Genomic DNA, 27,219 nt, shown 5'->3' on the forward strand with positions numbered 1-27,219 from the left:
CTGGAATTTGGAAAGGCAGAGAAAGAAGGCTGAGTATCCCTTATCCAGAATTTCAAAATGTAAAATACTCCAAAGCATGGCTGGATGGTGGAGAGAACGACCCCCTTTGGTGGTTCTATGTACACTGACTTTGCTTCCTGCACAAATTTATTGCAAACATTGTAATAAATGATAGAAATTAATTTCATGCCTTGTCTTTGATCCTGTCTCAAAAGTAATTCATTATGTACATATGTGCAAATCTAGGCATTCAAATATCCAGAAAAATATTAAAAAAAACAAAATCCATAACCTTTCTGGTCCCAAGCATTGTACTTACTCTTATCAATGATGCGATAAGGATAATATGTCCTGTTTGGGGCAGGAATGGGCTGAAAAGAGAAAAAAATGCATGACATTATTTATCATGCCGCTAAATAATCCATCTGAATAAATAAATGACCCATACATGTTCTTTTTTAGTGGGTTTCCTTTAAAAATGAAATTAACTTTCTTGCTATAGAAATTAAAATTCCCATACTGAATAAAATTAATATTAATTTGATTTTTGTGAGTACTTTACAAAATGGGACTGTTTTTCCTTATTAAAGTTGAAAAAAGCCTATTTAGCACACCTTAATGATTTTCTTTACAGTCTCAATGGTAAATCTTTAAACTTAATTTCTTTCCTGATTAGTATACTCAAGGAACCAGATTACAACACAGATACATTCCAAAATATAGCTAAATATGAGCATCAAAGCCTAAATACCATGAAGGAACCAGATCTATCTTAACTTGGAAGTGAAGCAAAGCTAGCCCTCATTAATATTAATATTTGGACAAAAGACCAGCCATGAACCCAGGTATTTCATGCTATGATTCAGTGGGAGGAACAGGCAAAACCACCTCAGAGTATTCCTTGTCTAAGAAAACCCTATGAATCAAGGGATCACCATAAGTTGCCAGGTGCCTTGAAGGCATATATACATCCATGCAGCAGTAGAAAGAAAAGCTGGCAGATGATTCTGCCAAAACTGTCAACCCAGAAAGCATTTTGGGATATCAGTTTCAAGAGGATCTGTCAGTTCTATATTCGATTATCGCAAGGCTATTTATATCCTGTGTCATGCCTTTCATGTTATGCCATCCAGGACATCACTTTTTAACATTGGAAATGCTCCGTGCTAATTGTCACTTCTAATTTGGGGAATGCCACTGACACGCATCAATGCAAGACACAAAGCAGACAATATCAGAATAATGAAAAGACACTTAGAGGTTTTTGTTACTCTCCTGAAGCATTTGCTGCCGTCTGCCATGGAAATCTTTCAATTTATGCAAAATAGATGTGAATATCAGACTGTAAGCCCAGGGATCCTTGCGTGGAAATATGTCCCAGTGGAAGCAGTGAGAAGAATTACTTCCAAATCACCTTGATTTATGTATTTAGAAGACCTATACCACCCAAGGCTGCCACAGGGGTTGAGAGTGGAAAGAGATCCACACCTCTCTGTTGCACATTGAAAAAACAAACCAATATGATCAACCTAAAAACCAAGACGGTCGACTACACTATGTCAACGTGTGTGGGAAGGAAGAAGTTGCAGGGTCGCGTAGCTTCCGGTTTTGTTGTTTCCTCTTGCGACCAAAAGAAACAGTTCAAGTTGCCAGACCTCATTGAGTGTTCGTCCATCTCTCGGAACAAAAAGCAAATTGTTACCCGAGAAGTTGTGGAGGCCCATCCTCATCTGCGAAGGCTGAAGAATGCCATGCCACCTTTTCTGCCAGATGTGGACATTGCCCTTTTGCTTGGTTCGGACTGCCCGAGCTTGTTCTGCGTGAACGACCAAGTTAAGGGACCTCCAGGTGCGCCTATTGCACAACTGCTGCCGTTGGGTTGGACAGTTATAGGCCCAGTGTGCATAAACCAGATGCACCCTCCATCATCGTTGGACTCCAAGCAAGCACACGTGCTTAAAGGTGGACGTCCCACGATCATGCACAGCTGTCTGAGCCACATCTCAGTTTACTGTCAAGGAATAACGCCAGAGTATTCCTCCATCTTCGAAGTCTCTGAGAGGGACGACACCACAGCACTCTCAAAGGACGAACAGAGGTTCTTGGACATCATGAACTCTCAAGTCTCTCGAAGTCCAAAGGGAAATTGGATAGCCCCTCTGCCCTTTAAGTTAAATAGGCCCACTTTGCCTAACAACAGGCACGTGGCAGAAAAGAGACTTTGGTCTCTAAAAAGAAAGATGCAAAAAGACCCCAAAGTTAAAGAACAGATCGTTGGCTTTATGGAGGACATGTTTCAGAGCAACTATGCAGAGGCCTCTAACCAAGGTGAGGACGGGGAAGAACATTGGTTTTTACAATTCCATAAAGTCACGCGTCCCCAAAAGCCTGATAAGGTCCGAATTGTTTTTGATGCCAGTGCCACATGTCGGGACGTTTCACTTAACAATGTTTTGTTAAAGGGACCAGATCTCTTAAACAGTTTGCTCGGCGTCATCTTGAGATTTAGAGAAAAGGAGTTTGCTGTCATCGCGGACATCCACAAGATGTTCTATGCCTTCTTAGTCCGCCCTGATCATCGCAGGTACCTCAAGTTTTTGTGGTATGCTGACACCCAGAATTTGAGTGACGTTCGAGTCTTCCAGATGCGCGTACACGTCTTTGGAAACACCCCGTCTGCAGCCGTTGCAAACTACTGCCTCAAAAGAACTGCAGACGAGTTTGGTCACCTGTTTAGTCCCGAGGTCGCCAGCATAGTCAACCACAATTTCTATGTAGATGACCTTTTGGTTTCTTTTGGATCTGTCAAACAAGCCATCCAAATAGTACACGAGGTGCAGACTTTGTTAAAGGGTGCCAACATTCGCCTGCACAAACTGCTGTCCAACAACAGACAAATTTTGCAAGCCTTTCCCTCAGAAGACCTGGCGGAAAGCAATGTTTGTGAGTTATTTAAAGAGTTAAGTTCCCAGTCTAGTTTAGGGCTTCTCTGGGATGTGAAAACGGACCACCTTTCTTTGAGAGAGTCCAAATTTCAGTTTGTGAGCACTAAGAGACAGATGCCTTCTGTCATCAACGGGGTATTCGATCCCTTAGGCATAGCTGCCCCTGTTCTGATCACTGCTAAGCTTCTGTTCAGACAGGTGATTCAAGAAAAGACAGGATGGGACCAGGAGCTGACCCCATCAGTGAAAGCAGCTTGGGCAGACTGGACTTCCCAAGCTGAAGGACTAGAAACCATCACCGTTCCCAGACAATTTGTTCCCTGCAAGACGATGATAGAACCTACCACAGAACTTCACATCTTCTGTGATGCATCTGAGCGAGCCATAGCGGCTGTAGGATACATGCGGCAAAGGGACAAGGATGTATGCCACATTGGTTTCATCATGGCAAAAGCCAAAATAGCTCCTATGGGGACTTCCATACCCTGGCTGGAATTGTGTGCAGCAGTTCTTGCAGTCCAGCTCTGGCGCATCATACAGCAAGAAATAGGAGATTTGTTTCAAAACGTTCATTTTCACACAGACAGTACGGTTGTGCTTGGCTACATCAACAACACAACCAAAAGATTTAAGGTATACGTGGCTAATAGAATCAACAACATCCTATCTAGTTCTGCACCTAGCCAATGGCATCATGTCGGCACCAGCGACAACCCAGCGGATATCGCTTCCAGAGGAGCTTCAGCTCAATGTGTTTTATGTTCCAGTTGGCTAACAGGTCCCAAATCTTTGACAGATGTCAACTTTCCGTTTGTTTTTGCTCCCTCAGAAAGCATAGAATTGCCAGAGTCTGTTCCAGAAATAAAGGCCTGCAAGACGACCACAGAGATTCAGTTGGGCCAAAGATCTTGCCTGGAACCACACCGTTTCGAGCATTTTTCGGAGTGGCATAGTCTTCAGAGAGCAGTTGCTAGACTCATACATCGTTTAGCTTGCAAAGACAGTGAGCCTTTACAGGTCCAGGACATGATAAAGGCTAAGGGAGTCATACTCAGATCAGTTCAGAGATATGAGTTCAAACAGGAAATAGCTAGGTTAGAGCAAGGGCTCAACACCCCTAACCAGAGTTCTCTTCATGAGTTAAACCCATTTTTAGACAAAGAGGGCATTTTGAGAGTGGGAGGGAGGTTAGCTAAGGCTAAACTCAAAGTGTGCATTAAAAACCCCATCATCATACCCCCCAATAGCCACATTGCACTGTTGCTCGTTCGCCATTGTCATGAGAAAATCCATCACCAGGGTAGAACCCTAACTGAGGCAGCCCTTAGAAATGAGGGTCTGTGGGTGGTTAATGCCAAAAGGTTGGTCAACAGTGTAATTTTCAAATGTGTTAAATGCAGGCGCCTTAGACGTAGCTGCCAAAGCCAGATAAAGCCAGATAATGGGGGGTCTGTCAAAGTCCATCTGAACATTAGGAAGAACTTCCTGACTGTGAGAGCCGTTCAGCAGTGGAACTCTCTGCCCCGGAGTGTGGTGGAGGCTCCTTCTTTGGAAGCTTTTAAGCAGAGGCTGGATGGCCATCTGTCAGGGGTGATTTGAATGCAATATTCCTGCTTCTTGGCAGGTGGTTGGACTGGATGGCCCATGAGGTCTCTTCCAACTCTTTGATTCTATGATTCTATGACAAGGGTTTCAAAAAGCAACAGCTGCTGAAATTCCTGACTTGGAGGTATCCATCATCTGAGGTTGTTTGGTGATTGTTAGACTTTAGTGGCCATCCTGTTCTAGCTTATAAAAATCCAAGGCTCTCCAAAAGCCATCACTCCCTCTTCCCAAAAGGGCGCCCAGAGTATCTAACAAATAGAGGATCAATAATCAAATCTTGGCTGCCATGATACCCTAGAGAGACAGGGACAACACAAGGAGCCCACAGGACCCTGATGATGATGATGACGCCGTGATCGTAGTTTAATTAAAGGACTGCGCAGAGCCACTGAGATCTCAAGTGGCTTCACATAATGTTGCTGACCTGTTTTTGATTATAGCAGGCCCTGGGGATCATGAAGTGCTGGGGTAAGGCACCTTAGTATGTTGGGTGCCAGCACTTCTCCAGGAGCTTCAGGGATTGGACCAAGCACACAACCTGCTTGGGTATGGGCTTCACCTCAATGGGTACCATCAAATAATTATGCCCTAGAATAGCAACTCAAGCATTGCAGGGTAGGGACTGAAGAACTAGGGTCACTTCATTCAGCACACCCAGGAGACCTTGGAGGGTAGGCCTCACAGCTCCAGCAAAGAAAACAAACTAGATGTGTACTGAAATACTCCCTAGGGGGCATGAGGAGCATTCTCTTTGTGTTTTGGGGCCTTTCTCTTCCATCTTAGACCCTAGAGGGACCCTTTCCTAACAATGAGAAGTGGCAGAAGTCCCTTTTTGTTCCCTTCTATATTATTGGGGGGGCGGGGGCGGGGGGGGGGGTACCTTGGGCATGAATTGACCCAGGAGGTCACAAAACATGGTGTAAATGTATTGTCGAAGGCTTTCATGGCTGGAATCACTAGGTTGTTGTAGGTTTTTTGGGCTATATGGCCATGTTCTAGAGGCATTTTCTCCTGATGTTTTGCCTGCATCTATGGCAAGCATCCTCATGAATGAATTGAAAGCCCAGCAACAAAGCTCAGCTTAAACTGTAAGGTATCTTTATGCTTTACCTGCGTTCATTTTGACCAGTATTGGTATGGAAGTATTTCTTGTAGTGTATAGGTTTTACTTACTGGTGGTGCTGGCGGCTGTTTTGGCGGAGCTGCCTGGACACTGGAGGAAGGGGTGTCCTCTGATGTTAATCTATCTGAAAATCAAGAAAAGCAATACTACTGCATTAGAGTCTTGTTGACAAACAACATAATTTGTAAAATTATTGTGAAGAAAGGTGTTAAAATTTATTCCCATGGAGAATTTTCATCAACGACTGAAGTCATCAATTTAAGCAATGGGGACTATTTTTTGTTCTCTTAGATCAGGGGTCCTCAAACTAAGGCCCGGGGGCTGGATGTGGCCCTCCAAGGTAATTTACCCAGCCCTCGCTCAAGGTCAACCTAAGTCTGAAATGACTTGAAAGCACACACAACAACAACAACCCTATCCATCAGCCAAAAGCAGGCCCACACTTCCCATTGAAATACTAATAAGTTTATTAGTATTTTTTATTTATTGTATTGTTTTTTATTTATTGTATTGTTTTAAGTGTATTTGCACTACAAGTAAGATATGTGCAGTGTGCATAGGAATTCATTCAAGTTTTTTTCAAATTATAATCCGGCCCTCCAACAGTTTGAGGGACTGTGACCTGGCCCTCTGTTTAAAAGGTTTGAGGACTCCTGTCTTAAAGCATCAAGTACTGTGCTGGCACATCATCATCATCATCATCAACAACAACTGCACCTGCATCTATAATGCAAGATGGCAATATTTCAGATTTTTGACTTGTCTCATGACAAAATTGACAAAAGATTATTCCAGCTATGCTGGTAATAATAGCTCCATATTGATAAAGCAAATTTTACAGGCTTTTAATTAAAGCAGGAGAAATAATGGTTGGTGTGCCTCTAGTGGCTGCAGGTCGCTCCCATGTGAGAGAGGTAGAGAGATCCATCCAGGTTTCGGCTAGATTTAAAGGTGGACTTTTTCAAGTGCTGTGCCTGTTTAGGAATATGATTCAGGACACCAAATAAGGACTTCAAAACCTGGATGTTCTCTTGTGCCTTAGATTAAGCAGTCCACCAGAGAAGGACTTGACGCTATCTATGCTCCTGCACTTTAGTTCGGCTCACTCCACCAATCTCAACACTTTATCGCCGAGGTATTCTGTCTAGATGGGCACACTTGAATTTTGCACCTTTCCTCAGCTCTACTTAAGAATTCATTGCACTACCTGAGCCTAGACCCTTCCTGATTATGTTTTTCAACCATGATATCGTTTTCGTGTTGTTGTTGTTGTGATTGTGTTGTGTTTTTATCTGAATGTTTTTAATGCTGTTGTGTTTAATCTGTGATTCTCAGGCTTGTCCCCATGTAAGTCGCCCCGAGTCCCTTTGGGGAGAAGATGGTGGGGTATAAAAATAAAGTTGTTGTTGTTATTATTATTATTATTATTATTATTATTATTATTATTATCGTAACTCACTGAAACTCTGGATTAACACATGGAATGGATTCACTGCTCCACTCTTTTTTCCAATTGTGTTTAAGTTTAGTTTCACAGAAAGAAGGTGGCAATTGAGATTATAACAAGTGTTAAATTCAGGTGTTGTCCAGATGTATCCTTCACTTTCCTATCTACCGTATCACACTAGGCATGTTAAAACCCAAGACAGCATGCAGCCTCACCCATTTTGAAATTATTTCCGAAATTTTCTTGAAAAAAAAGATCGGAAATATCAGGAAATACGAATCGCTTCGTTTGCTTCGTTAATGGGAGGTGCCCCTCCCTCCCTCTAGAACCATTAAAATCTCGCAATTTCTCTTCCTTCCCTTGCGGCGAGCTGTGATGCAGAGGGATGAGGCGGGCATGGCTAAGCACAGCTCTTCTTGAAGGCCACGCCCCCAGTGGCCTTCAGGAAGAGCTGTGCTTAGCCACGCCTGCCTCGTCCCTCTGCATCACAGCTCGCCACCAGGGAAGGGAACTGCGAGATTTTAAAACTAACCTCGCAGTTTCCCTTCCTTGGGTGGCGACAAACGGTGATGGATTGCAGAGGGAGGTGGGCGTAGCTAAGCACAGCTCTTCCTGAAGGCCATGCCCCCAGCGACCTCCAAGGAGAGCTGTGCTTAGCCGCGCCCCCCTCGTCCCTCTGCATGACAGCTCGTCAGGGGAGGGAAGCTGCGAGATTTTAAAAGTGTTAGTTTTGAAATCTTGCAGCTTCCCTTGCCTGGAGAGCTGCCATGCAGAGGGACGAGGTGGGCACGGCTAAGCACAGCTCTCCTTGGAGGTTGCTGGGGGCATGGCCTTCAGGATGAGCTATTCTTAGCCATGTCCACCTCATCCCTCTTTGCATCGCTGAGCGTGCAAAGCCACATCTGAAAATAATTCCGAACAACAGGCAAGTTGTTTCAGTTCGGAATTGCTCCTCCCACTATTCCTGCATGGCTCGAAATTGGATCAAAAGGTAATTTTAATCCGAATTAATTACGATTTTAGAAACTAATGAACAAATTTACCCAAGTCTAATAATCAGCTTTGTTTTTCTTGACATGAATAGGTACTTCCCTTATTCTCCTATCAAACACCATTTAATATTTCAATGTGGTCTGGGGAGAGGGATACTCTTCACCAAGTACCAAACCTTCTACCTTTATCTATGACTTTTGGAAAATCACAAAGCTGTTCTGCATTTTGCAGATTTTTTGTGGTTGCGCATATTCATGTCATGGATTCAGTAACAAAACATGAATTAAATACAACTGAAATTTAAACTGAGCAAGCTGATTACTCAAAATACAATGCCAGTGTTGGCTATGGAATTTGGAAAGGCAGAGAAAGAAGGCTGAGTATCCCTTATCCAGAATTTCAAAATGTAAAATACTCCAAAGTATGGCTGGATGGTGGAGAGAACGACCCCCTTTGGTGGTTCTATGTACACTGACTTTGCTTCCTGCACAAATTTATTGCAAACATTGTAATAAATGAAACACATTAATTTCATGCCTTGTCTTCGATCCCGTCTTAAAAGTAATTCATTATGTACATATGTGCAAATCCAGGCATTCAAATATCCAGAAAATATATTAAAAAGCCAAAATCCATAACCTTTCTGGTCCCAAGCATTTCAGATAAAAGGTACTCGACCTGTACAACTGAAACATGGTTGGGCTCCATTATAGCCTTTTACAAGCATTCAAGAACTGTAAGCAAAGAGACCAGAAAGGGACACTCCCCCCCCCCCCGAGCATCCCTTGTTGGTGGGACAGTCTGAAGAGGAATGGCAACAATATTCAACTGATTGTACGTATTCCACGGAATAAGGAACCCTCTTTATATTTATGTTAGCATGTAAGAAATTTCTACTGTCCTAGTAGACTACCACTGGCAGAAACATCTGTTTGTAGAAGACATGTTGGTGAAGGGAGGGCAAGAAACAAGAATGAGGAATTGTGCCTCCTTTATAATTAATAACAGTGTACCCCAAAACAACTATTATTTATTTATTTATTTATTTAGGACTTTTATATACCAGTCTCAGGCCCGTAGCCAGGATTTCCTTTCAGGGGGGGCTGAATTTTTTTCAGGGGGGTTCGGGGGGGGGCTAAGTTTCGGGGGGGGGGGGGCTGAGTCTGAGTGAAAGAGGGTCTAGCCTAGCAAACCTTTTGTATCATTACCCCAATACCTCCATGCATATGGGATATATTGAGTATGGTGATCAGATCATGATATGAATAAACATAACAGTTTAAATAATGCACCAGTAAAACCATCATGAGAATTTCGGGGGGGGGGGGGGCTGAAGCCCCCCGAGCCCCCCCCCCCCCCCCCCCCCCCCGGCTACATGCCTGACCGGTCTTCTCAACCTCCGCAGAGGGACTCAGTCCGATTCACAGCAAAAGATTCATAAACAATGATTTAAAACATTGCATCCCATAATTCACTAAAACATTACAATACAATCATATAATTACATAATGCCAAAACGTCATAAAGAAGTCAAAAAGAACTAGTGCATTGTACTTACTGTCGTCCAAATTTTGGTAATAAACAATAAAGTCTTTTGACATTGGTGTTTTCTGAAAAGGAAAAAAAAATGCATGACGTTATTTCTCATGCCGCTAAATAATCCACCTGAATAAATCAATGACCCATACATGTCCTTCCGCTCTTCTTCTTGCCTAGGAAAGAAATCTCATTCTAGGTTTCCCAAAACTGCAATTAAAAACTCAGTCATATTTAGCAAATTTGGATTTTAGGGGAATGTTTCACATGTTCCCCCCTTCTTTTCACTGATCAATTTCATTTTAAGGTCTAAGCCTCCCGGTGTTTCCAAAACGTGTGTTGAATCTAATTTGCAGGCTTCAAATGCAAATCATACCTGTAGCCAATTTTTAAAATGATAATGCTGTAGCGGTTTTTATGTCTACAAGATGTCAGGGCGTATGCGCACAACACCCCCCCCCCCCCCAATCTTTGGGCTTCTTGGTCTCTTCTTCTTCTCCATGTGTCATGAAGGCTCCCTCCCTAATGCCGGATGGTTCTGTCCAGCGCTGACCCAGCCCCTCCCTCCTCCCCGGTGTGCTCCCTGCCGACCACCGCTGCTGCCTTCCTTCCAGTCCACCCGGGCTGCCCCACTGAACTTCCCCGAGGAGCTGCACAGGCAGAGAGTGAGGCTCCTGGTCCCCACAACCCCAGATTGCGCCGGGGAGGGGGCACCCTCAGTGGGACGGAGACTGCTGGTCGCTTAACATACACCCCCTCCATTTTGTATATGGTTTTGCCCACCTCAGCCCCCCTCCCTTTGGACATGTTCACCCTTCTTCTCTCTCTCTCTCCTGCTTTGCGCATAGGGGTTTGCCAGGATGTTTTACTATCCTGTGGGAGGTTTCTCTTTATATATTGATGGAAGATTCAGGCTGGGAGGAAGGACTCTTTTCTACTAGACCCAAGTGACACCTTGATTAACAATAAAGAGCCTTGCTGCTTCAAAGCCTGGCATCTTCCTGTCTGGGGGAATCCTTCGTTGGAAGATGTTACCTGGCCCTGATTGGTTTATGCTGGAATTCCTCTGTTTTCTGAGTGGTGTGCTGTTATTTACTGTTCTGATTTCAGAGTTTTTCAATGCTGGTAGCCAGAGTTTGAAAAACAGAGAGAAGGAGACACTGGGATGGCTCCCTGGGAGGGCCCTATGGCCTATCTCAGCAGGAAAATAACACGGGGACACGGCCAACGAGGAAGCCACACCCCTGCTATTCTCCCCAAAGGGTTAGCGGACAAAGAAAGAGATCAATATCCAGTGGAGCCACCACAAATATTACCTACCCACAACCATTACAAAATCACATCCAGTATATCTGAAACCTCCTCTTTCCCTATCCTTTCTCTTCCATTGAACCTGAGCGGCCCACAGGCAGGCCAGGCAAAAAACACCAACAAAGCCCTCCAGGTTGATGGCCAGCCAGCCACATAGACTCACATGCACACCCATGACAGGTATCACACATCTGAAGAGACCCCAAGAGCCATCCAGCCCAACATTCTTCTACCATACAAGAAGACACCATCAGAACCCGCCAGGCAGATGGCCAGCCAGCCACAGAATTGAAAACACACACACATATACATACCCATACATAGACACATGATAGAGAACATACATCTGGAAGAGGCCCCCAAAGACCATCTACTCCAACCCTCTTCTATCATGCAATAATACACCATCAAAGCCCTCCAAACAGATTGCTAGGCAGACATAGATATAATAAACCATATACCTATCTGTCTCTACATCTCCACAGACAATGGAACATCAAAAACATTGTATACCCACAAGCAATATCATATCACATATATTAGAAACCAGTTATTTCTCTTTTCTTTCTTTCCTATTTCTCCACAAAGTGCCACGACAACACATGGCCAGGAAGGAAAAAGGGAAGAGGTAGAGAAGGAAGGAAGGGGAGACAGAAGGAAATAAGGGAAGGAAGGAAGGAGGCGTAAAGGAAGGAGAGAAAGGAGGGAGAAAAAGAGGGAGGGAAGGTTGGTCACACCAACATGTGGCGGGTACAGCTAGTCATGAAATAAAATGTTAAATTAAGGCTGGGATCTTATTGGAAGCTGGCAGAGTGTACACTTCACTAGCTTATTTATACTGGAAGTCCAGAAAGCTCCTTTTCTCTTAGCTGCCAGGTATGCCGTTGCAGTCAATGGGCATCTGTGTTCTCTCCATTGTAGAGTTGGGAGAAGTACTGTTTAAGGATGTACTGTATACACCTCCTTGTACGTGCCTGAGAAAGTACTAAATTGGCATCAATCGTGGACAGACCATTGTTAACCACCAAGAGGATCCTGTCCTGAGTTTGCCTACAGTTCAGCCTGCAAAACCAGTATTCAAACATAGATTAAAATGTGATCTAAAGCAAAACTTTCCATGAAAACTGGACAGTTTTGATAGCTTCTGGTAGCTCAAGTTCTTGACCATTCTTGATTTCCACACTTCTCATTAGTTCACTGCCTCTCGGCAAATATTCCAATTAGTGGGTTGTAGGTTTTTTCGGGCTATATGGCCATGGTCTAGAGGCATTCTCTCCTGATGTTTCGCCTGCATCTATGGCAAGCATCCTCAGAGGTAGTGAGGTGACCTCACTACCTCTGAGGATGCTTGCCATAGATGCAGGCAAAACGTCAGGAGAGAATGTCTCTAGACCATGGCCATGTAGCCCGAAAAAACCTACAACAACCCAGTGATTTCGGCCATGAAAGCCTTCGACAATACATTATTCCAATTAGATTTTCTTTCCCAGCATACATTGGTAACTCATCTGCCATATCTAGAATAGTAGTAACTGATCTCAAATGCCTGCAAACACAGACCTACAATTTCCAAGTTTTTCATTTCCAGCAATGCCTTACAAGAGAGGAATTTCTTAACTGACCAAGGAGATAAAAATGGGCAATTCTACTTACTAGGCGCCTCTCAAACCTCCTCCTTCTTGCTGGCAATTCATAGCTGTCGTCACTACAAAAGAACAAAAGAAGATACTATAACAACACAGAAATCCTCCATCTGCTTCCTGATAAAGCCAGCAATAGCCCTGCGGTTTTAACTGGTTTTAAATGTGGAAAACCCAGAAAACTGGACAAAAAGTTGATTGGATAGTATTATTTATTAGTAACCTGTTGATGTAAACATTCACATGACAAAGCACTGTGATCCAATTTGTGTAGCTTTCTCAAGACTGATAGGGTAGTTATATCTGTGGTACTTTTGAGGTGACAATTGCTGAAGCTTAATGCAGTACAAACCCTGGGGAAATAACGGTTTGAAAAGTACCTTGTGTTTCTAAGGAATTGTGACCCAATGCACTACAAAGAACTGGATGGTTTCTCGTTTGTTTTGAGACTCCCAAAGATAGAAAGAACACTGCGCCTAGTGCAGTGGTTCTCAACCTTCCTGATGCCGTGACCCCTTAATACATTTCCTCATGTTGTGCTGACCCCAACCACAACAATATTTTCGATGCTACTTCATAGCTGTAATTTTGCTCCTGTTATGAATCGTAATGTAAATATCTGATATACAGGATGTATTTTCATTCACTGGACCAAATTTGGCACAAATATCTAATACACCGACATTTGAATGCTGGTGGGGTTGGGGGAGGGTTGATTTCGTCATTTGGGAGTTGTAGTTGCTGGGATTTATAGTTCACCTACAATCAAAGAGCATTCTGAACTCCACTAATGATGGAATTGAACCACACTTGGCACACAGAACTCCCACGTCCAACAGAAAATACTGGAAGGGTTTGGTGGGCATTGACCTTGAGTTTGGGAGTTGTAGTTCACCTACATCTAGAGAGCACTGTGGACTCAAAGAATGATGGATCTGGACCAAACTTGGCACGGATACTCAACATGCCCAAATATGAACCCTGGTGGAGTTTGGGGAAAATAGACCTTGACATTTGGAAGTTGTAGTTGCTGGGATTTCCAGTTCACCTACAATCAAAGAGCATTTTGAACCCCACCAAGATAGAATTGGGCCAAACTTCCCACACAGAATTTTACCATGACCAACAGAAAATACTATGTTTTCCGATGCTCTTCAGTGACCCCTCTGACACCCCCTCAGGGGTCCCTACCCCCAGGTTGAGAAACACTGGCCTAGTGGTATCTTCTGAGTTTAGGATTCTTTTTCACTACGCGACTGTAGTGCTATGATTTAATTTTACCTGGCATGGATCCATCCTATGGAAATCTGAGTATTTTAGTTTGGTGAGATGCTATATCTCTTTGACAGAGAGCGCTAAGCATCCTACCCTCAACTGCAGATCCCTGGGTTCCACGGAATATTATCAAAACACCTGGGGACCCACAGGTTGAAAACACACTGCACTGACTAAACTTGGATCTATGTCATCAAATAATGCAGTTTGAACTGCATTATATAGGCACTGCAGTGTAGACCCATATAATGTAATTCAATGCAGTTCAAACTATAACAGGTTTCCAACCTGTTTTTGACCAGGGACCACTTGACCACCGACCACTCTTCACCATTAGCACCAAAAGGGTTACAAATCAGTTTTTGGTCAACTTTAGATTTAGTTTGGTTATTTGTGATGCTGATTCAGAAAATTATATTGGATAGAGCACATCAGTTCTAGTTTCTGATACAGAACATATGCCATCAAGAAGTGGCCATCTGCTCGCCCACAGAAAACCATATTTAATCATCTAGAGCTAATGTGGTCTATCCAATGCAATTTTCTGAATCAGTAAACCAAATAACCCCAGGAACAGGCCTAAAAATGAAGACACCTATAATTTTTTTTGTGTTATTATCTATGGATTTTGTTAATGCTCATGTAAAAAAGAAAGTGGAGGGAGCCGAGGTTGAAAAAAAAATACAAAAAGCAGAGAGCAAGACCAAAGAAACTGTCCTTAACAGTCCCTGGGGTTGTAGGGGTCCCCCCACCACCTCTGCTCTTGGGATGCTTCAGAGCCATGGCAAAAGGGAGAGGCACCTGACAAGCAGCCCCTGGACCCAAACATCAAGCCAAGACATCGCCTTGCCAACCAAGGGCAGACTGCCCTCTTCCCCATGCGCGGACTGACCCACCGGCTCCACGCTCTTTAGTGATGTGTCTCCATGCCAACCATGGGGCAATTCTCTCCCTCTGCTTCTCTCTCGCCCCCTCGTGCGTGTCACCAGGTGAGTCTTATCTGCCAACCGAGAAAGCACGGGCGAGGGCAATGTGCTGGCGTCTCCTTCCATCCTTCCTTCTCTCCCTCTCACGGACTTTATTTTAGGTCTCACGGCCCACCTATGGGCTGGGGCCCACAGGTTGGGTACCACTGTACTACACTGACCATATAATGCAATTCAAAGGCCATTATTTGGCAGTGTAGATCCAACACAGATGCTAACATGCTGCCACTGGAAGAAAGCATGGTCTCTGCTGGAGAGGAGAACATGTGAGTGTGTATTTTAAGTGCTTCTTATTAAAATAGCCCTGCTGTTAAGAATTGTGGGATCTGAAGTTCAAAACATCTGGAGGAGAACAGTTTGAGAAACTCTGCTCTACTACACTGATGACATTTGATGAATTGTCTTGCTTTTCAGGATATGTGTAACAAAATTAAGAAGGCTGCAAACCCTGCTGTGAAATGGAGCAACCACATGTTCATTGTGATTTTTTGTGTGTTTTCCTCTTGATGTTACCCTTAAAAATCAGTGAGGTGAGTCAGTCTGAAACACAGTCACTATGCAAGGTTCACCTAGTGTGTTTCATGAGCCATCAGGGATTACAACTCCCAAGTACTCCAACCACTACACCACACTCGGACATATCTCAAGAAATAAAATAAACATAATCAAACTATGGTACTGTTCACGCTATTCTAAAAAATTGGGTGTGCAGAAACCTCCTGTACTGATGAAGGGAATGCAATTCTTGGGTGCAGTTAAAATTATTTATGATTTGCTGCTCATCTAGAAAAGAAGGGGGAAGTCATATAAGGGAATACATCCTCTATAACTACTACAACAACACATACACATACAAGGGTTAAGAAAAGTGTATAAACTTACAGAACCAGCAGATCGATGGCGTTAAAATTTTCTTTAATATTTAATTCCTCTAGGAGGCTTGGTGTTTTGCTGGGCTTGCGAGCCATCTGTAACAAAATATAGGGAAATATGTCAGCCCTGCATCAGCATCCCTTGTTATTTTCACTAATTTGTTTTTTAAAAACCTATAAGCTTATATAGGACCAAGCAGGGCTGCCCAAGGAATGAGAAGATAAGGCTGAGGCAATGGGCTCTCACAAAGCAAGCACCCTTCATGCATCACTTTACACATTGATCACCAGAGATCCTCCCAAAAACTTGTAACAAAATGTAGATAAACAAAATATAAAAATCTAGCCAAATTTAATACATTGGCTAATGAATGCACCACTTTCTTCAGCAGTCAGTGAACTGGCAAAAGCCAGCCTGAATAAAAGAGCCTTTCCCTGCCACTGGAGTGGATTTCCATAGTCTGGGAGAGACCACTCAGAAGGGCCTTCCTCTTGTCCATGTGAAATATGCCTGTGGAGGTACTGGGCCTGAGCAAACCTGAAAGTCTGCACAGATTCATGTAAAGAAATGAAGCATTCATGATCAGCTGTGAACCTAGAAGATGACTTTAGTTGTGTTGTTACATACTTTAGTTGTGTTGTTACATATTAGCCCAACGCAACCATGCCTGCTGTGATCAACAGGGATCTGTTTCCTTGTGAATCAGGAAGTACCTGATTGACATTTCCATTCCCTTTTGTGAGTGACATCCATTATGACATGCAGAAGCAGGGTCCTTGCCTCAATTTCCCTCTCACAGTAGAAAATACCCTAAATAAGAACTGGATGACTTCCACAGTCCCTGTATAGTATCTAGATTGAGGGAAGTCATGCTAATCTCTATTTGGCTTTGGTCAGATTTCACCTAGAGTAGTGTGTCCAATTCTGGCAACTCAAATGATCAAAGATCTAGAGACCATGCCCTATGAGGAGCGTCTTAAAGAACTGGGCATATTTAGCCTGCAGAAAAGAGGTTGAGAGGAGACACGATAGGCATGTATAAAGATGTGAAAGGATGTCATAAGGAAGAGGGTGCAGGCTTATTTCCTGCTGCCCTGCAAACTAGGACTCAGAACAATGGGTTGAAATGACAGGGAAAGAGGTTCTACATGCTCACGAGGAAGAACTTCCTGACCATAAGAAGAGCAGTTCAGCAGTGGAACTCTCTGCCTCGGAGTGTGGTGGAAGCTCTTTCCTTGGAAACTTTTAATCAGATGCTGGATATCCATTCTCTTAGGGGAACTTTCATTGTGTTTTGCCTGAATGGCAGGGGTTTGGATTTGATGGCCCATGTAGTCTCTTCCAACTCAATTATTCTACTATTCTTTGACCCAGTTATTGCCTACTCCCCCCTCTCACCAACAACCCAGCAATTTAGTGGCCAGTGGAGTGTAAGGAAAGGGAACTATGTCCTGGCAGCTAGATGCAAAACAACACCATCCTCAGGACCTCTAGAGGACCCCAGGGGATGCCTTTATCACTGCATAGCCAGCTATAGAGAAATAGCTGGAGATTTCATCACTACCAAGTTCTCTCCACCAACCACTAAATGGTCATGCCAGTGATGTGTGTACTTCTATAGGTGACGTATGAGTTTCAAATGATGGTGGTGGTGGTGGTGTGTGGGGGGGAGAGATTACACAAGGTAGGCAACATAATCCTCCCTGTTGTGGCTGGCATTGGTCACTCATAGAACGCCAGCCACTCGTCCCTTATATGAGCCTGCCCATATTAAATAATAATAATAATAATAATAATAATAATAACTTTATTTATATAACCACTCTGAGTCTTGCCGAGGGGTCTCAGAGCAGTTCCCAGGTAACATCACAAAATATGCAAAGTAAAACAACATAACCATAAGATTAACAAAACAATATAAGCATAAAAATTATCGCCATAACAGACATACATTAAAAATAATCCTGCCTGTTCAAGGCAATTTAAAAATTTAAAAGGCTGGGCCAAGATTTGTGCAAGCAACAATAATATTAGTTACGGGTGTGTGGCTGTTCATTCCGGGGCCGATTAAAGGAAGTGATCTGGGGAATTGGTAGGAAGAAGAAGGCCGTATTCGACAATGTGTAAGACTAAGTTAGAACTGGTCTTGTTGAAACCACTGTTGCAGCTACGGTGTTGCTGTTTTATAGTTGGGGTTGTTTTTCGAACATTCAACCCCCCTTCTTGGAAGCTGCGCCCCATTGAGAAAAATAATACAATCCACAGAAGACAAACTTTCTTCCAATAAAGTAAATGTTTATGCAATAGTCACAAATAACAGTTTCAATCCATGGATCCCAATATTCTAGCAAACTTTCCTTGAGCTTTTACAGGAATCTATTCCTCTTCTTCTAGCTCTCATGAGAGTCTCTCATCTCATCATCACCATCAGCATTCTCTACTCCTTCTCTTCTCTACTTTCTACATTCTCAGTCTCTTAATTTGTAGTAGCTACGCTCTCACAGGTGGCTTGACTGTTGCTGGTCGTACAATGACTGGACATGATTCTTACAATCACTTACCCATTTTTCACTTAAGAAATGATCTAAATAATATAAAACTCTGACAACCACCAGATCTTCATGCTCTTACGAAAGGAGGGGAGGGATGGGGCCTGTCTTATTTCCCTTGGAAGGGCGTTTCAGAGGAGGGGGGCCACCACCGAGAAGGCCCTCTCTCTTCTCCCCACCAACCATGCTTGTGACGGAGATGCAGACACAAAATATACATGGGCCATTATTCCTCATTAAAACTATGTATGTAAGAAGAAGTCATCTCAGATTAATGCAGTACAGTCTGTCTTGCAATTGTGCAGATGAGCATTAATGTGTGAAACACCTTTCATCCTCTCAGCATCAGTAGAAATATGAATGCTTCTACCATAATGTCTTTTGCCAAGCTTCTTATCTTATATACCAGGCTGCTGAAGAGCATACGCAGAGAGGTGAAAGGGGAGATAAAGTTTTTATGGCACCAGCTGAGGCAATCCAGAGCACTGGGAAAGGGGGGGGGGGGGGGAGCTTAAGGTCTGGTTTGGCTCAGACTGAGAAAGAGCTGGAAGCAATATTCTCCATCTTCAGCTGCACATACATTCCCCCATGCCTGCTTCAAATATATATCCACACATACATTCAACAGTGGAACTCTCTGCCCCGGAGTGTGGTGGAGGCTCCTTCTTTGGAAGCTTTGAAACAGAGGCTGGATGGCCATCTGTCAGGGGTGATTTGAATGCAATATTCCTGCTTCTTGGCAGGGGGTTGGACTGGATGGCCCATGAGGTCTCTTCCAACTCTTTGATTCTATGATTCTATGATACGTCCCATTGAATCATGCAGCATTCATTGGTAGTATTTCAGATTTATGGAAAATTTCAAAAAAATATTCCCCTTCCTTTATTTTCCTTTTAACAAAGAAAACCAAAGTTCAGTAGCTCAATGAAGTTTGCAAATGCTCTTTGTCTCTCTCACACATACTCTCGGACTCCTATTTCCCACACAAAGAGAGTTGGTGTCTTTGGAGAAGGAGTCATAGGACCTCTTCACACACCATGCCGTTTCACCAGCAGGTGCCCAGCGTGCCCTCTCTCCTTTCCCCATCATATGGTGAGGATGGGGCAAGGCACGTTGGCACCCTGTCCTCATCAGAGGACAGCAACGCACATTGCCCCCTTCCCCATCCCAAAGAGGGAAAAGGGGCCATTAAAACCCGCATGTGAAGAGGTCCATAGAGTCACAGAACTATAGAATCTATGAATTAGAAGGAAGTTCTAGGGTCATCTAGTCCAACACTCTGCTCATTGCAGACTCTCCCTAGCAGATGTTGAGAGAAGGACTTCAATGGTCCTGCTCTTAGGCAGAGATAGGGATCTCAAGAAGCTGTTTTAGATGTTGTGAAGGACCAACAAATTAGTTTTTATTTAATCTGCCAATGTTGCATTTCCACTTCCAAGGTCTAAGCGGAAAAGTTTGAAGACTTTTTTACCCCACTCTCTGCTCCTCCCCGGTAGCATTTTGGCCATCTTCCGACCTGGGAGCCCCATCTTCCCATGGCATACTGACATATCTCTGGTTGTGCTGGTCCATTTAGTTTTCTTGGCAAGAATACTGGGGTGGTTTGCCATTGCCTTCCCCAGGGATCGCGCTTGGTCTGACCTCTCTGCCATGACCGACCCGTCTTGGGTGGCCCTTCACGGTTTCGCTCGTGGCATCATTGAGGTGCTCAAGCTCCAGCGCCATGACAAGGCAGCAATCCTTTGCCAATTGCATCTTCTGAAATATAGCCTACAGCACATGGGATTGATGATTTAGTGTCTCCCACCCAAGAATGAACCAAAGAGAAAAAGAAGGCCTGAAGGAGAGTAACTATGCTGAATATCTTCCAGCTTGTCTTGTGCGAGATCACTAGGCCCTGACATTGTTTCCGATGGGATTTGTGGTGGGATGTTACTTTGACAGGAGAAATGATGACCTTCTTCAGAAACAAAAGCAAATTATATCACAGGGAATTGAAACCTGGAGAAGTCGTCACATGGAGATAATGTTTCAAATGAGATGATTGTGTCATTGAGTGAAACAAAAATTGTTAGTCCCAGGCCATCTATTCAATTCATGACTTTAGCAGGAGCTTAAGAAGTTACTTTTAAGAAGAAACACATAACATTTTTTTCCCAATTATGAATGGATGTCATTGCATTTATTTTTCTTTAGAGTAAAATTCTAAAGTTTGCATTTCTGGAATTTCTTCTCTGGGGACATACACATGAGATCTTTTTTCCACCTTTAAATAAAAAGAAAATGACAACCAGCCTTAAAAAAAAGAGAAAAAAAAGAATGAACCAGAACTAATGTCAGATAGATAAATACCCAATTTGGGTGTTTGTTTTCCTGTGTCTTTTTATGACTCTAGAATCATTTCACAAACTAAGACAGGATAGAGCTTACCACTTAAAAGGATGAAACTCTATATCTCCTATCCTCAGAATATTCGCTTTTCCTCAATGGGAAATACACTCCAACACTCGATACACTCGAAGGCAACCAATACACTCGATGGCAACCATCAACTGATATTTTTTTAACTGTCTTTCCGGTGTCATCAGTTTCCATGGCGCTCCAGCTGAGGTCACCATGTGTCATTGTTAAATGCTGTGATTTGCTGTAGTGAAGGGCCAACTGCTTAGGTAGCCCTTCACTCAAGAAGATGAATGAGTGTAAACCAATGTATTTGTTCATTCAGCATATTCAGAAAAACATTGGTACAGCCATGCTTTCAGAACTGACTGGCAGGCAGTGCCCCCACAAACCAGTACAGAAATGAACTATGAATGAATGATCTTGAGACGAGATGAGATGTTATGATGTTTATTGATTGTTATAATGTTATTCTTTTAACTAGATTTTAACTGTTTTTATCATGTTTAAGTATTGGATTTGCTTTGTTAACCGCTCTGAGTCACCCTGAGGGCTGAGAAGAGTGGTATGCAAATATAGTAAATAAATAAATAATAAGTAAATGTGACTTTCTTTCTATCCCGCCCTATCTTCCTCAGGGGACTCAGGGCAGATTGCAACATATAGACAGGAAAACATTCAATGCCATATAAAGATGCAAAACAACAGAAACAAAAAGATAAAAACCCAATTTACATTCACACAAGCAACTACAGCTCAGGATGGACCCATTTTTATTTACCGTGTCTAGACCAACAACACATGTGACATTTCTTCACCAGAAAATGGTTTGATCTTATTCTGTGGAAATATTATCATTTGAAGTAATGTTTAAATCCTGGAATCATGATGTCAGGATCCAAATCTCAATGGATCAGGTCCAGAGGTAGACGAACAGAAGTTTCCCCATAGGAAACTTGGCTATTTCACCCCACAACAGCCCACGGCTCTCACACCCAGATTGGTCCCGGGGTGTAAGGAACATTCTAGATTTGCAAGTCCAGGATACCGAAATCAAAGGAACGTAGTAGGTGGACAAGTGCCTTTCTAGTCAAGTAAGACAGCTCTGGATTCATATCAGTGTATCTTGTCCAAATATTGACATTGGACTTCTTCCTCTTGAAAGTTAGGCATGAATGAAGTGATTTAATTTTGTTTCAGTTGTGTCACTATTGAAACAAAATATTAGACTTTGGTGATCAGATTGCTTCAAATACATTTCACCATCTTTTTACCATAAAGGGGTGACATGCATGTCATCCGACGCCCAAGACAGGTAATCTGATTATTAATAATCAATTCTGCTTGGGGCCAGGGGCACCACGACACCAAACTGACATCAAAAGTGACCTCATTTCTATTTTCATATTTGCCCTTTTCACATTTGTGTTGGTTGTACGTGTACTAAGGGAACAAAGCTGCCGTATTTTGCAGTTTTGAGAGTCTGGGTCCATTTGGGAATGTCTTTTTAAAAATAACTTGAGCAATTTAAGGGGTGTTTTGAGCTGGATTCAGCAGCTGCCAAATGGGTATAAGGAGATTCATGTAACCCCCATGACACATTTTTCTCACACCATTGTGATCAGCCAGGCATGAAATTTGTTGATAGTTGAATAAACAGATTATTCTTGTGGGCTGTTGTAGGTTTTTTCAGGCTATATGGCCATGTTCTAGAGGCATTCTCTCCTGATGTTTCACCTGCATCTTTGGCAAACATCCTCAGAGGTAGTGAGGATGCTTGCCATAGATGCAGGCGAAACGTCAGGAGAGAATGCCTCTAGAACATGGCCATATAGCCCGAAAAAACCTACAACAACCCAGTGATTCCGGCCATGAAAGCCTTCGACCAAACATATTATTCTTGTTATTGCTTTTCCACTGTGATGCATCAGCTCATTATAAAATAAACAAAGTCATACAAATAAAAGTGATTTTTTTCCCTGTGTGTTGGACATCTAATCAATTCAGCTTTGAAATTTAATTATTAAATGGTGCAAGAAATACAAGGGTTGGTCACGAAGTCTATCCCATGAGGGATAGAAGTTAGAATAGATTAGTGTAGCCAAGATATAGAATTATAACAGTTTTATAACACTTTAACTACCATGGATAAATGATATAGAATCCTGGGATTTGTAGTTTGTTGTGGTACTAGAGCTCTACATAGCTAACAAACCAACAAATCTATAGCATTGAGACATGGCTGTTAGGCATATCAAAATGCTATAATTCTGCAGTATTGCTACTAAGTGCCTTCTCTTCAACATAGGCAATCTGAAACACTGGGTTGTTGTAGGTTTTTCGGGCTGTATGGCCGTGTTCTAGAAGCATTCTAGAAGCATTCAGAGGTTGTGAGGTCATAGACAGACCTCACAAGATCTGAGGATGCCTGCCATAGATGCAGCAAAATGTCAGGAGAAAATGCTTCCATAACATGGCCATACAGCCCGAAAAACCTACAACAACCCAGTGATTCCAGCCATGAAAGCCTTCGACAGTACGTCAAACTAAAACAGTTAACAGCAGTGCACTTTCTGTTTTTGTTATACTTAGAATTGTATTTGATTCAAACATATGTCTTAAAAACATGATCAGAAATATTTTTTAATTCTCCATTGAGCTAAGAAGCTCTCCGGTTGTTTGCTATCATAATTTTCGGCAACCTAAATTTAGATATTAGTTCCAACTCACATAGGCTCATAAAATCAAGGGCATTTACATAGGTGTCGACACTGTTGTTTATGTCTTCATATCATTTTCGAGTTTTGTTGACCCTACAGTAAACACATTGGAGGGAACAACCTTGGAAAGAGTCGTTCTGAGGGGGTCTACCATGACCTTCCTTTGAGACAGGCTCTCTATCCCAGGATATGTTCCCAGGTTTTCTGCTTTAAAGTGGATTATGTGAGTCTGCACTGCCAGATAATCTGAGATAAACAGAAAACCCGGGATCAGATCCTGGGATAGAGGACCTGTCTGGAAAGACCCTGAGACAGTATTTATTTATTTATTATTTATTTCGGTTACTTCTACCCCGCCCTTCTCACCCCGGAGGGGACTCAGGGCAGCTTACAAAGGCACAATTCGATGCCGGCATCAACATAACAATAGAATAAAACAATATGGCAGCAATTCAACAATTAACACTCAGTTTCTGCATTACAACAATAAACCCAATAAACCCAATAAAACCAGTTTCATCTAATTAACGCTCAGCGTTCGCCATCTCATAGTCCAAATTCCAATTCCACTTTGTCAGTCCTCTTTAAACAAAGGGATTTCTTTCCTTTCCCATTTTTATTTTGTATGAAGTTGTATGTGCCACTTTTTTGTTTTGTTTTTCTTTTGTTTTGTGCTTTAGGCAGGCATGTGTACTAGAGCATAAGCAAACGTAATTGTTTTTAACAAAGTAGTGAGTTAATCCCATTGTAAACTGCAAAGAACAATAATTAAAAACAAGCATAGGCTTTCTTTTTCCAAAAAATAAATAAAATAAAGTTAAGGACCAAGCCATTCAGTAAACAAAACATGCCTTTAATTTCTGTTCTCAAACAGCTTCACTTGAATCCCTTTGAAAGGGAGAATACAGACAAGGCAGTTGGATGGGTCCTCGGACTGTGTCCTGTGGAGCCCTTGGATCTTCACACTTGGCTCTCAGGGTTTCTGCAGTTAGGTTACTCACTGGAGTAATGAGAAAGCAGCAGCAGCAGCAAGGCCAATTCACTTACAACAGCCCCATTCTCCCCTGCCCTTTGAACTGAATGAAGGGGGCTTGCCAAGCGAAATGTGTAAAACTGTTCATGAAGCCTTTTATTGAAAACTTTTCAACAAGGACAACCCAGTTTTTTTTTTTTTTGATGACTTGGGTGCTTTACCCACAAACATCAGCAGGAGTGAATCCAGTAATGGGAGTGAAGAGAGACATACCACCAAATTAGTATAGTTTTAATCTAGAGCAGGGATCCCGAAACTTTTTAACTGACGTTCAAGGTCCCTCAGGCTATTGGGGGGCCGGGTGGGGGGGAGACAATAGTTAGAAAAAACCCCAGTGAATGAATTCCTATTCACATTGCACATATCTTATTTGTAGAAAGAACAATATAATATTTAAAATGAAGTACAATGTTAACCAACATAAACTTCCCAGTATTTTAATGGGAAGTGTGAGCCTGTTTTTGGCTAATGAGTTAGTCAAGTTAATTAGGATTGTTGTTGTGTGCCTTCAAGTCATGTGAGACTTGGGGTGTTCCAAAGTCTAAAGTTTAGGGGCCGGTGCTGGGTAAGTTACATTGGAGGGCCACATCCGTCATGCGGACCTTAGTTTGGGGATCCCTGTTCTAGGGGAGGATCTGGCAAGCCATTTCTGCGTATTCCTGGCCTTAATTTCTTTTTTTTTTAAATCTGCAAGTCAATGTGTGATTTAAAGGCACACACACATCACAAATTATTTCAGATCTTGAATTTTAGTGATGCCACCTCCTTGTAAGAGACTGGGGAATTTCAGAGAAGTGGTCTGAGCAGAGTATGATTCTCTGACAACAAAGGACAGAAAAACAGAAGAGCCAAAGCCTTAACTAATTGAGGATTCTCTTCGCATAATAATTAACCGGTAGACAAGAGAAAAGATCAGTCCTGCATGTCAAGGAACTACTGATAACCCATTATCTACACGTTTGTTCCACCCTCTTCTACAGCTCGTGCACATCTTTACATCTTGTGACAAACTGCATTCACTCTACAGTGTAGGTGCATCCTAGCTAAAAATATTGAATGGTCTTCAAAGGCAACCCATGTAGAACTTGTTACAGTAATCCAAATGGGATATAATTAGGGCATTTGTGGTTGTGGCCAGATCAGGCATTTCAAGGGATGGGCGCAGCTTGTGCACAGCCCTAAGTGTCCAGAGGCACTTCAAGCCACTAAGAAATCTGGGCTGCAAGGTTCACAGCTGAATTCAAGCACCTCTTCACACTTGCTGCCCGAATTGCTGAGCATCGTCATGAATCACGATGACCCCAGCAATTCCCATCCAGGGGGCATGGGGACCTGTCGGCCTGCACCATCCCACCTTCTCCTCTACCTCAACACACATTGAGAGCCACTTTAAGCCAGCCAAACCCATCTTTCCTCATGGAAAGACAGGAAGCCTCCCATCGTGTGACACTGAAAAATTGGGGTGGTGGCAGGAGCCCCCCCCCCCTTTCGCCATGGAGCCACCTTGGAAGTAATTTTACTGTGTAAGATGGGATCTGGTGGACTTTGTGGCAAAAGTGGGAAAAAACCCTGTCCCTACTGCCAAAAATAAGCCTGTGCGAATAGGAACCAACAGCTTACTCAAACTGAAAACCTGCAGCAAGAGTATAACCCCATCTAAAGGCTGAAGAGAAGAAGCTGAAGAGATCAAGAGAAGCTGAAGAGATCAAGAGAAGGTGGCGAGACTATACAGAAGATCTGTATAGGAAGGATAATAATATTGAGGATAGTTGTGATGGTGTGGTGAATGAATTAGAACCAGACATCCTGAGGAGTGAGGTTGAATGGGCCTTAAGAAGCATTGCTAACAACAAGGCAGCAGGAGACAACGGGATCCCAGCTGAACTGTTTAAAATTTTAAAAGATGATGCTGTCAAGGTGATGCATGCCATTTGCCAGCAAATATGGAAAACACAAGAATGGCCATCAGACTGGAAAAAATCAACTTATATCCCCATACCAAAAAAGGGAAATGCGAAAGACTGCTCCAACTTCCGTACAGTGGCCCTTATTTCTCATGCCAGTAAGGTAATGCTCAAGATCCTGCAAGGAAGACTCCAGCAATACATGGAGCGAGAGCTGCCTGATGTTCAAGCTGGGTTTAGAAAAGGCAGAGGAACGAGAGACCAGATTGCCAATATCCGCTGGATAATGGAGAAAGGCAGGGAGTTTCAGAAAAACATCTACTTCTGCTTCATAGACTATTCTAAAGCCTTTGACTGTGTGGATCATAATAAATTGTGGCAAATTCTTAGTGGGATGGGCATCCCAAGCCCCCTTCCCTCTCTCCTGAGGAATCTGTACAAGGACCAAGTAGCCACAGTCAGAACTGACCACGGAACAACAGACTGGTTCAAGATTGGGAAAGGCGTACGGCAAGGCTGCATACTCTCACCCAACCTTTTTAACGTGTATGCAGAACACATCATGCAATGTGCGGGGCTGGATGAATGCAAAGCTGGGGTGAAAATTGCTGGAAGAAACATTAACAACCTCAGATATGCAGATGACACCACCCTGATGGCCGAAAGCGAGGAGGAGCTGAGGAGCCTTCTAATCAAGGTGAAAGAAGAAAGCGCAAAAGCCAGGTTGCAGCTAAAAGTCAAAGAAACCAAGATTATGGTAACAAGAATGATTGACAACTGGAAAATAGAGGGAGAAACCGTGGAGGCTGTGACAGACTTTGTATTTCTAGGTGCAAAGATTACTGCAGATGCAGACTGTGGCCAGGAAATCAGAAGACG

General features: G+C 42.9%; 1 long non-coding RNA gene across 1 annotated transcript; it reads right to left on the reverse strand.

Annotated features, from left to right (window-relative positions):
• Positions 1-319: 319 nt before the first annotated feature.
• On the reverse strand, positions 320-9,725 carry LOC137095930 (uncharacterized). Its single transcript, XR_010909075.1, has 3 exons — positions 9,672-9,725; positions 5,724-5,797; positions 320-371 (listed from the first exon to the last, which is right to left on the reverse strand). It is a non-coding gene; the product is annotated as an uncharacterized lncRNA (long non-coding RNA).
• Between the last annotated feature and the right edge of the window lie 17,494 nt (positions 9,726-27,219).

This window comes from Anolis sagrei, chromosome 1, assembly GCF_037176765.1.
Source record: "Anolis sagrei isolate rAnoSag1 chromosome 1, rAnoSag1.mat, whole genome shotgun sequence".
Taxonomy (NCBI): domain Eukaryota; kingdom Metazoa; phylum Chordata; class Lepidosauria; order Squamata; family Dactyloidae; genus Anolis; species Anolis sagrei.